Here is an 11572-nt window from a genome sequence, read left to right on the forward strand (position 1 = left end):
TTTTGTATTGTTTTAGTCAAGTCTTATGCATATTATTTAGTTAAGTTACTCAGCTTACGCTGCTACAGGCTGACACACAGCTGACATTGGATGCAACCACTTCCAGACTACCTCAAACACCAAGACCACCACCTCAGCCTGTTCAAACAAATCAAGGTCAAGGTTATCCTGCTGGACCTCAACCCTGTTTCCTGTGTGGAGGTTTGGATCACTGGATCAGAAACTGTCCTCATAAGAAAAATCAATGGTGTGGCAGGAGTCGCCCGCCATATCAACACCACCCATACGGGCCAAGGCCTCAACAATACGGCCCAAACCAGCAACAGTCACAAGATGGACAGAACTTTTTCCTGAGCCCACACCGACGAGGTGGACGTGGCTCCGGGTACCCAGGTGGCTGAGGTCAGAGGGGTGGGCACTCCACCTGACTAGTGCCGGGAGGTCGAGGCCCAGGACTCCAAACTGCAAGTACCAGCACACACACACCTGTATTTCAGTCAGACACAGGCGAGATCGTTCCTACATATTACAAATACACTCAGGCAGCATATCTGAAGTTACCTATGCTCACAGTGTTGGTTGAAGACGTCCCTGTTAAATTTCTTGTAGACTCGGGAGCGACACAATCTTTGATCATGAAAAAATGTTTTCCTGACGTTCCTTTCTCAGGCAAAATTGTCCATTCCACTGGAGCGTCTGGACAGACTGTTCCTGAGGTTGTCATGGCTCCTATGAAAACTATAGACCCGTTCGATCAATCATCACATGAACATCAATTTTTGCTGCCAGGCTCCTGCCCAGAGTAAATTTACTGGCTACAGACTTGATTCGAAAAATTTAGGCTGACACTCAGCTGTGGACCTGAAGGTCTACTTGTGTCAAAACAGGAAGAAAATACTAACACTCTTGTTTCTCTCGCTCCTGAATTATTGTACATTTTTGAATGGTTGTTAACAGACCATGCTCAGCAAAATTCTCTGCTCACCATGGCCAGAGATAGACTCCCACCCACTACCTGTTTAATGTCTGAACAGCGTTTACACTGCACTGCTTGTGCAACTTAAGACCCTGCTGATCATTTAGGAGACTCATTTTTGCTGACACCAGACACACAGCTCATCACTTAGTCCATCTGCTGGACACGACTGTTGTTTTGTTTGCTTGACTCTGAATGACAAGGTGACACCTCAAACACCTTATTTCACAGTGACTGACTCTTTCCTGCATATTTCACTGGCTAAACCATCTGATTTACAGTGGCGTTCTCTGGGTCCTTTAGCACTCAGAGCACACACTGCCCCAGACTGGGAACCATGTGACAGCTGTTTTTTCTCACCCTCTCTCAACATGTACAGACAAGATTTTTGTCATGTTGACAGCACGACCTACAAAGGAAGTGATTGACAATAATGCATGACTAACAATGTCCACATTGTCTCTGGACAGCCCTGAATTGGCAGAGGTCCCTCCACATCTGTGGGCTCAAACTAAATATGATGTAGGATTAATTAAAGGCTAGGAGCCCATTGAAATTACACCAAAATCCTCTTACAGGCCTAAAATACCTCAGTACCCACTCAAACCTGAGGCAGAAAAGGGAATTACTCCTGTTTTCCACGCTTTGCTGGAAGCTGGAGTAATCGTCCCTTGCTCATCCTCACCTGTCAGAACACCTATTTTTCCTGTGAAGAAAATTAGGCCTCAACCACCAGATGAGTGGCGGTTTGTTCAAGATTTGAGAGCTGTGAACTCTGAAGTACAGGCTCGTGCCCCCATTGTCCCAAACCCTTATGTGATTTAGTCACAAATCCCATCAGGCTCCACACATTTCTCCATAATAGATCTGGCAAATGCATTTTTCAGTGTCCCTGTGCATCCAGATAGCCAATTTTGGTTTGCATTTCAGTTTTTGGGGAGGTCTTACACGTTCACTTGCCTCTGCCAAGGCTATTGTGAGTCGCCCACTATTTTTCATCAGGCATTGAATGATAGCCTTGCTGGGTTTTCACTTCCTGCCGATAGTGCACTGCTGCAATATGTTGATGATCTGTTACTGGCCACGCCTTCTGAACAGTCCTGTAAAAAATCCCACTGTCCGCTTGCTACAGTATTTGGCTGAGCAGGGACATAAAGCATCTTTGTCTAAGCTGCAATTTGTGCAGACCACTGTTACGTTTCTGGGTTATCGAATCTCAGCAGAAGGTAGGGAGATTGCAGATTCATGTGTTAAAGCCATAGTGAAACTGCCTCGTCCTGAGACTAAAAAACAGCTGATGTCCTTCCTAGGACTTTGTGGTTACTGTAGGCATTTTATTCCAAATTATGCCGAGATGGAGTCTCCGCTACGTTCAATTTGTCATGAAAAAGGCCTCCAAATGAGCTCCCACGTGGTCTGGTCAACAGAGGCCCCGCAGGCCTTTGAAAAATTAAAACAGCAGCTACAACAAACACCTACTCTTGGAATTCCAGATCCTACACGCCCCTTTATTCAGGCTGTGGATGAAAGGTGTTGATATAGAAATTATTATTTTAATGCTTTTATGCCAATCTAGACCTATATTATACTTATTTAAACACACTTATACAACGTGTTATTCACATATTAGGGATTGTATTTTGTATTATGAGGTGTTGGGTCGCCTTCATGCCTGTTCAAACATATACTTTGTGTGTGTGTGTTGCTTATAATATTTAGACACTGTTTGATGGTTTGCAGAAGGAACGAGGAGTGCTCTTTAGGAATGCTTTAATAAGCATTAGGAGTGCTCTTGACCTGGAAGCTTTGGCCCGCTTTTACGGTCACAGGCGCTCCTTACTGGAAGGATGAGCCATCGCTTTTGATGATGGTTTAATTAGATCCGTTGTTCTGGTAACCATCAAAACTTGCTTTGATCTGCTCTCACGCGATCAGGGAAACCTTTATAAGAAATGTATCAGACAACAGAGAGTTGGAAGTCCGGTGTGGATCAGCACGCGCTGAATGCCATATGCCATTTTGATGTGATTCTCCTTTACCTGGGTCGAAAACGACTTCCCGGCCAGTGTCACGGTGAGAAGTTATTTCATATCAATCTGTGTGTTAAGAGTGTACATGTTTTTTGCTTGGCTGTTCTCTGTGGCAGGATAATAAAGGACACTAATTTATCCTAGCAGTTGACAGCTTCCTCTGTGTTTTATTTTTTCCTTCTGGTCTGAATATCTGTGCCGACCGTTTCACGAGCCCTTTTGATAAAGAATTTCACAATACATTTTTGGCGACGAGGATGGGATGTTAAGAATTTAAATAAATAATTCTGAACGGCTGCACCATATTCAAACGAAGGAAAAAAAAAAAGGTGTTGAGGGAAATGTTGATGCGAGTTGCATAGTTGTGCCGGGTTATCCAACCCTGGCTTTGTGTTTAAGAGGTGGAGGGGACGCCCGAGCCGTTGTGTGAGAAGTTGTGCCGGGTTATCCAACCCTGGCTTTGTGTTTAAGAGGTGGAGGGGACGCCCGAGCCTTTGTGTAAGAGTTTTAAAACAGAGAAAAAAGTTTATTCAGACGCCTGAGGAGGCGTGAGCTGAACTGAGAAAAAGTTGTACCGGGATGGGAAAAAGTCCCATCTCAGTTGTTTTTTTTTTTTATTGTTGTTTTTGAAGAGGGGGGAAGAAGCCCACCTTAGTTGTTAAGACAATTTTTCTGAAAGCAGATAGTCCGAGTGATGTTTTGACCACTTTTGCAGGCAAGAGAGGTCAGGAAAGATGGCTCCAATGACAGGACTTCAGCATAAAATCAGAAAAAGCAATCACAGGCTCAATGGAGGAAACAAGAATGTGAGGACCGCCTGCTTGTTGAATGGACGGCTCGGTGCTCAGTTTGTGAGAACGAGCAGTGTAGCTGACGGGGCGGTGGAGCAGGTGTCCCGGTTGCGAGGAAAGTTTGAGAGAAAGAAGGAGAAATGTGTTGAGGAAGTTCAGAAGAAAGAGAAACAGTTTTTACAACGAAAACAGTTGTTATCTGATGCGCAGACAGAGTGCAAGCTAGACCGCTTGATTAATGTAGCTGAGGGCGCGGTCGGTCAGATATGCAGGCTTAAAAGAGAGAAAATGAGGAAGAAAAAACGTGATATTTCACCAAAGCGTGTCAGAGCTTTTGTTGCAAGGTTGGCTGACGGATGGAATCCGTCGAGTTTAATATCACAATCCACAGATGCTCGATTTTCGAGACTGTTGGACAAAGGTGGAGGTCAGAAAATGAAAGCGCATCGAATCAGAGCTTTGCAAGGCTCGAGACCGTTGTTTGAAGTTTGTGTAGAAACAGCCCGACAGATAACATCGGAGGACTCTGATTTACAGGGTCATTGGGTGACCCTGTGGGAGTGCGAGCAGAGATGTGCTGAGGGGCGCGCTCGCTGTGCGTTCACAAGGAGGAGCACAGAGCTGAAAACTGTGAAAAAATCATTTGGCCAACCCATGGGTCGTGGGCCGAGAAGGGACGGCCAGAAAAACATGCAGGAACTTACCCGTTCTGCTTTCTGGAGGGCATTAATGCAGGCAGGAGTGCATGCAGCTGAGATGAATGATGTGTCAGCTGAAGAGCTGAGGGCTGGAAGCCATTATTTTGGATTAGAGGGGCAAAAGTAGGGTCCAAAAGTTGACATCAACACTCTGAAAAGCAGATATTGTCAAACATTGAACATCAAAGGTCCAGAATTAGGGAGCCCAGATTTTGACGTTAAATTAAAAAGCCCCAAAACTTGAAGGTGATATTGATTTTAAAATGCCAAAGGTCAAAGGAGAAATTAAGACATCTGATGTTGCCATTAAAGGCACAAGTATTGACATTTTGGGCCACTAAGGATGTTTTAAAATGCCTAAAGTCAAGATGGTTTAAGGGGAAAAGGGTGGATTTGAAATGTCTAGAAATAAATATGTTGTTTGGATGTGTTAAATTAAGCTGTTTGCCTTGAAAGAAGTGCATTGTATATTGTTTGGAAGGAAGTGCAACGTATGTTGTTTATAAATGGTTTACCTGCAGCTATAGTTTTGACAGCATCTAAAAAACAACTCTAGAAGTATCCAAAAATATCTGAGATAAAAAGAATTTCACCATCTTGTTTTGCAGATGTTTCACATTTAAAGTGAAAGTCCAGCTCTTTTCAAGAGGGGTTCTGTGGAAAAAGTTAACATCTCAGTTTTGAAAACTGATGAGTTAAACATTTTGAGTGGGGCCAAGACTAGAAGAAGGATTTCTTTTTAATAAATAAAGTTAATTATTGACACTTTTTGCATGAAGTGGTTATGTATGAAGAATTGTTTGATTGGTTGTGGAGCAGGGCGGATGATGAGGCTGCAGGTGCAGCGATGTGGAGCGTGCAGCATTGGAAGAGAGAGAGTCACAATAGTAAATGCAGGGACAAATAGAGGAAAGGGACCATATCAGATCTGGCAAACAGATTTCATTGGCCCTTTGCCATGTCACAGGGGTGTAGATATGTATGTACGGCTGTAGATACATATTCAGGTGTGTTGGTGACTCATCTTTGTAAATATGCAAATCAGACATCTACTTTAAAATGTCTTAGTATGATGAAATAATTTTATGAGGGTCCCCTTCAGATACAGAAAATGGGACCCATTTTATTGGAAAACAGGTGAAAGACTGGTCAGCTGGAAAACGTGTTGAATGGATTTATCATATTTCCTTATCACCCACAAAGCTGCTGGGCTGATTAAGAGAATGGATGAACTGTTAAAAAAAAAAAAAGAGGAAATGCTGAGAAAATGAAAGACATGATTTGACAAACTGAAAAGTATTTCAGGTCAAATTCAAGTTATAAAATTGGTCTGGGTCTGCAATATCCCAGAGGCAGGAGAAGGAAAAAATGGGTAAAATGTACCAATTCATAAGTGTTATAAAAGAGAAAACTAATTCTTCTCTCTTTTTGTTGAAAAGCAGTTTTATTGTTTCCACAGCTGGATGTTTCATTGATCTTTGCGGACTGGATGGGACCGCACAGAGGACGACATGAGAAGCATCGGTGGCAAGCACCCGTCCGATGGGAGTGCAGGACCTTTGGTCATCGTGTACCTTGCCGTAGGTGCCACGGTCCTGCTGGAGAACGCCTTCTCGCTGACACCGGGACAGGTGCTGATTGAGGTGGAACAAGAAAGTTTCAGCATCTCTTGGGATGCTGGCTGATGATAGAGGCCGAGGTGCCTCTGTGTGTGACTAACTGTACATGCTAAACCAGATGAAAGAAAAAAAAGGAGAACGAAGTTTGATTTTTACTGCCAATTAAGGAGAAGGAGGAGACGTGCTTCGTTGGCAGTTACTCAAGAAAGGTTCTGGATACCATCAGTTGTCATGACTCAAGAAGAAACGGTCAAAATACTGATAAAAGAAATAAGCTTGCAGCCAAAAGATGTGGGGGAGCACAGAAAAAACTGCTCTCCAACATAATTGAAGCTTTGAACTTGTTTTCCTGTGTACCTTGCAGTTTTTTTTGTACAGCTGCAGGAGGAGCCCTGCCAGAGGGTGGTGTCACTACATCGAATCATCATAAGTGGAGGAGAGTACAAAATGTAATGAAGGCAACCACAGTTATGCAAATATCACATTTTGCCTTTAATAACTGTCTGATAAAAGAGTGATATGTATGTTGAAACTAATCATGTTAACCCATGTTTAACCAGAGACAAGGTATTGTGTGATTAGACTCATGAACTAGGTTAGAGCAACAATAAAAAGTACCTAAGGTGCCTTTCTCTGGATGTGTGTGTGGTGTACATCTGTGAACTCGGAACAACTAGACTTATCGTTTGACTAATTATAGCTCTGAATCTCGTCTTATTCCATGGCGAGTCTCTCTGGATCATTTAAAATGCGCATTGAATGAGTCCATAGAGTTGACTGAAATGATCAAGTCTCATAAGTCTAAACGTGTCTGATCTAACAGTGTCCACCTGCATGGCTCAAAGAAAGGTTTTTACATATGGCTAAAACTAATAAGTATAGGCGTCGGCTCACCATTGGTGGGATATATTCACAGGAATATTATCTACGGCGCAAAATATATGCAGTATCCCTTTTGTTTGTTTAGTGAAAAGAAGAATAACTAGTTTGATCTATGTATCTCTGTATTAACTTTGTGTATTTTGGGAACTTGTTTAGGGTTTAAAAAAAAAAGAATTAATCAGGAAATTTATAATACAGCTGGTACATGGTTTGGTGAAAAAAAAAAAAAACTATAATCTGAACACCTACCAGGTGTTTTGATTTACAATGATCGTGTCAGTGGGAATGTAATAAATCAAAACGTTCCAGGGGTTTGAAACTAGTAACTGTGTGAGTGAGTTATTTAGGATAAAGTCTCAGAACAATTTCAATGGCTCAAGAACTCGACCATTCAGAGGTCGGAGATCGTTTAGAGTTCAACTTAAAGGGGTGGCATTTTCAAGACTAAAAAGTTGTATTGTGGAATTATGTTTTACATGCCATAAAGGCAAAAAGGGTGGAATGATATAAAAATATGTTTTATAAGGTGTGAAGTTGCCCTTATGCCAATTCAAACATATATTGTGTGTGTTACTTATTCAGAATTAAATGTCTAAAATTGCCATAAAAGCAAGGGTGGAATGATATAGAAATTATTATTTTAATGCTTTTATGCCAATCTAGACCTATATTATACTTATTTAAACACACTTATACAACGTGTTATTCACATATTAGGGATTGTATTTTGTATTATGAGGTGTTGGGTCGCCTTCATGCCTGTTCAAACATATACTTTGTGTGTGTGTGTTGCTTATAATATTTAGACACTGTTTGATGGTTTGCAGAAGGAACGAGGAGTGCTCTTTAGGAATGCTTTAATAAGCGTTAGGAGTGCTCTTGACCTGGAAGCTTTGGCCCGCTTTTACGGTCACAGGCGCTCCTTACTGGAAGGATGAGCCATCGCTTTTGATGATGGTTTAATTAGATCCGTTGTTCTGGTAACCATCAAAACTTGCTTTGATCTGCTCTCACGCGATCAGGGAAACCTTTATAAGAAATGTATCAGACAACAGAGAGTTGGAAGTCCGGTGTGGATCAGCACGCGCTGAATGCCATATGCCATTTTGATGTGATTCTCCTTTACCTGGGTCGAAAACGACTTCCCGGCCAGTGTCACGGTGAGAAGTTATTTCATATCAATCTGTGTGTTAAGAGTGTACATGTTTTTTGCTTGGCTGTTCTCTGTGGCAGGATAATAAAGGACACTAATTTATCCTAGCAGTTGACAGCTTCCTCTGTGTTTTATTTTTTCCTTCTGGTCTGAATATCTGTGCCGACCGTTTCACGAGCCCTTTTGATAAAGAATTTCACAATACAGGTGTGGTTGTACGACTTCTGTGTTGCTCCAAAAACATGGTGACAGATTGAAACCGGTAGCCTATTTCTCATCCAAATTGGATCCAGTAGCAGCTGGTCTGCCATTCTGCCTGCACGCCGTGGCAGCAGCTGAGAAAACGGTCCTTGCGAGTCGAGACATTGTGGGAAATTCTGATCTGACCATTCTCGTTCCCCACGCTGTCACACAAATTTTAAATGAGAAAAAACTGCTCATCTCTCAACAGCACGCTGGCTGAAGTATCACACAACTCTATTGGACATGCCAAATATTACAATACAACGTTACAACGTTTTAAATCCACCCTCACTCCTACCCACAACTGATGAGGGCAGATTGTATCGCTGAATCTAAACACCTGTGTGAACATGCTTATCACTATAAGGTTCTAGTCCCGCTAGACCCAGCCCAAGTCTAGCGGGACTAGGACAGCACAATCACTAGGCAACCGCCTAGGTGAGGCAGCGTCCCCTTTTTCCCCCTCCTCACTTTGTCAGGACAAGTGACCTGACACACACACACAATAACTGAACTGTTGCCTCTCACTAACAGGACATTAACACTCTCACACAGAGTGACAACACATGCACATCACAAACATTTGCCAGAACTACTCATATTGAGACTTTTTACACACACGAAGAGAACTCCGCGGTTTAGAGCAACACACCGCTGAGCTACTAAGGACCCCTTGCCAAGAATGGCCTCCCAACTTGCTGTTATCCATCCATCTATCCATCCATCGGGTTTGATTCTTGTAATTGTTTAACTCACGTTTGTAACAATGAACCTGTTCCAACATCCTTGGAAAACTACCCTGATGTTTGGGTCCATAATTCTCTTGACAACTGTCATCATTTTCTTGTGTGAACATTTTTGCATGTTCCCAAATGAAGGGTCCTGTACACAGACAAAGGTCACCAGAAGGAGCCTTCCACAATCTGTTTATCAGAAGTTAATCCTCGACTATAAGATCAACTCAACCACTGCATTCCAGTTCAACCTGTGTGATATAATCGATTGTGGTGGTCATGATCAATGGTATCGAAGCATCGATCTATATTTGTGTTTAGATAATTCAATGAACGCGGATGGTTTCCCTGATTACATCACTCGCATGCGTAGGGCCCTACACCAAGCAGGTCTGCAGTATCCAGGAACCCGTGAACCAGTCTGTTCCTGGTACACAACCACTGCATACACAGGACTGTGGACACCGCCACGTTCTGGTTTGACTAAGGACACAAAAGCATGGTGGGACAAAGTCAGGTTTCAAAGAGATTACAACCCAGTAAAGAACCCAATCACTCTCTCGTTGAATGTTATCTGGCCCTCCACAACATTTTATCTCACAAACAAGGTCAACTTACTATACTTTCTTACTCCAGGCTTACGTAACAGGCACAGATCCAAAGGGAATTATCACAATAAGATTTATTTCCCCACCTCAGTCTCAACCATCCAAGACATCCACACATACCTCGCCTAACATTACAAATGCAGGAGATAACATACCAATCATGTCTGTAGATTACACCAAACTCAAACCTGAACAACTAATAGAACGTGCCACTGGCCATGGAGATGACAATATGTGGCTCTCATGGCTAACTGAAGCTGCAAGAGAGGCTCAGCAACTGCGTTGCCTGTGCTACAGCCAGACCAAAATTAGTCACTCAGCCCGCCCCATTGTTTCCTGAAGATACATGGGGCTATAACTGTATGCTAAATTTAACTAGACAAAACCCTGTGATAAATCACACAACTCTGACCGACATCTACCCACCTATTCATAACAAAACACACCCCGGATCATTTAGACCTAACCAAATACTAGGCGGCTACCACTGTTTTAATTTTACATCTAACAACCCCAATCTAAACTATGGAGAAATACAACAAGATTGGTGTAACCTAACTTTAGCTGTGAATACTGACAAAGAAGATCAAACAATTGGATCCTGGGCCAGAGCTGGCCTATATAATTGCGGTGGCCAAAGATTATCTGTTAAAATCCCCACTAAAACCAAAGGACTCTGTGCCTTAGTCCGCCTCGCAGCCCCCTCACTCTAGTAGGACAAGGCCTAAATTCTAGCACGCCTACACGGAGACGACGCTCAACTGATTTTAATCAAGAAGACTCAAAAACTTATATAGACGCAATTGGTGTTCCTAGAGGTGTTCCTGATGAATATAATTAGCCAATCCTATAGCTGTACGATTTGAATCTCTAATTCCCTACGTAACAGTAAACAAAAAACGTAGCCAGAATAAATTTTGTCCATTACAATGTTCTGCATCTGACCAACTTAACTCGCAATGCTGTAAAAGGCCTAGCTAATCAACTTCGCCCACCTCTAAAATGGCTGTACAAAATAGAATTGCGCTAGACATGCTTCTAGCTGAACAAGGAGGTGTCTGTCACATGATTGGTGATGAATGTTGCACCTTCATCCCCAACAACACAGCCCCTGATGGTAAAGTATCTCGTGCATTAAAAGGCATAAAGGATTTGTCCCAAGAAATGCAAGATGCATCAGGCATAAATGACCCAATTTCAAATTGGTTTGCTAAAATATTTGGACAATGGAAAGGTGTTATGTCCATAATTATGTCTATAATTGTCATCATAGCCATCTATGCCGTTTGTGGCTGTTGCTGCATACCATGCCTTCTCACACTGTCCACACGTATCATAACTACTGCAATGACCCCTGAACGACTGGCTGAAACTTATGCCCATATGCTTAAAAACACACCTGAAGACTTAGATCTGACCTTAACTGCAGAATCCACAACCTTTGTCCTGACCAACAAAAATACAATGCTGTAAGAAGTTTCTCACTTCTTTGCTTTATTTCAACTTTTACTTTGTTTTTACTTTATTAATTTTTTATTAAAAGAATAATTTTGTTTCCTTTGTTTCTGCTTGCCATAATTATGGGGACATGTCCCCCACAAAAAGAGCCTATGTAATTTTCTAACTGATGTTTATGATGGTAACATGTTAAAACATACACTGTATGCCACTTGTGTCCTGATGTTCTCACCTTATCAGTGTCTGATACTATCTGTGTTATCATTATTGTTATCATTGTTCCAAATGGAACAAAAGAGAGGAATTGTGAAGGGAAAAGAATATACTTGAGTATTTTGTATTGTTTTAGTCAAGTCTTATGCATATTATTTAGTTAAGTT

The sequence above is a fragment of the Nematolebias whitei genome, chromosome 8 (assembly GCF_014905685.2).
Source record: "Nematolebias whitei isolate Nwh7 chromosome 8, NemWhi1, whole genome shotgun sequence".
Lineage (NCBI taxonomy): Eukaryota > Metazoa > Chordata > Actinopteri > Cyprinodontiformes > Rivulidae > Nematolebias > Nematolebias whitei.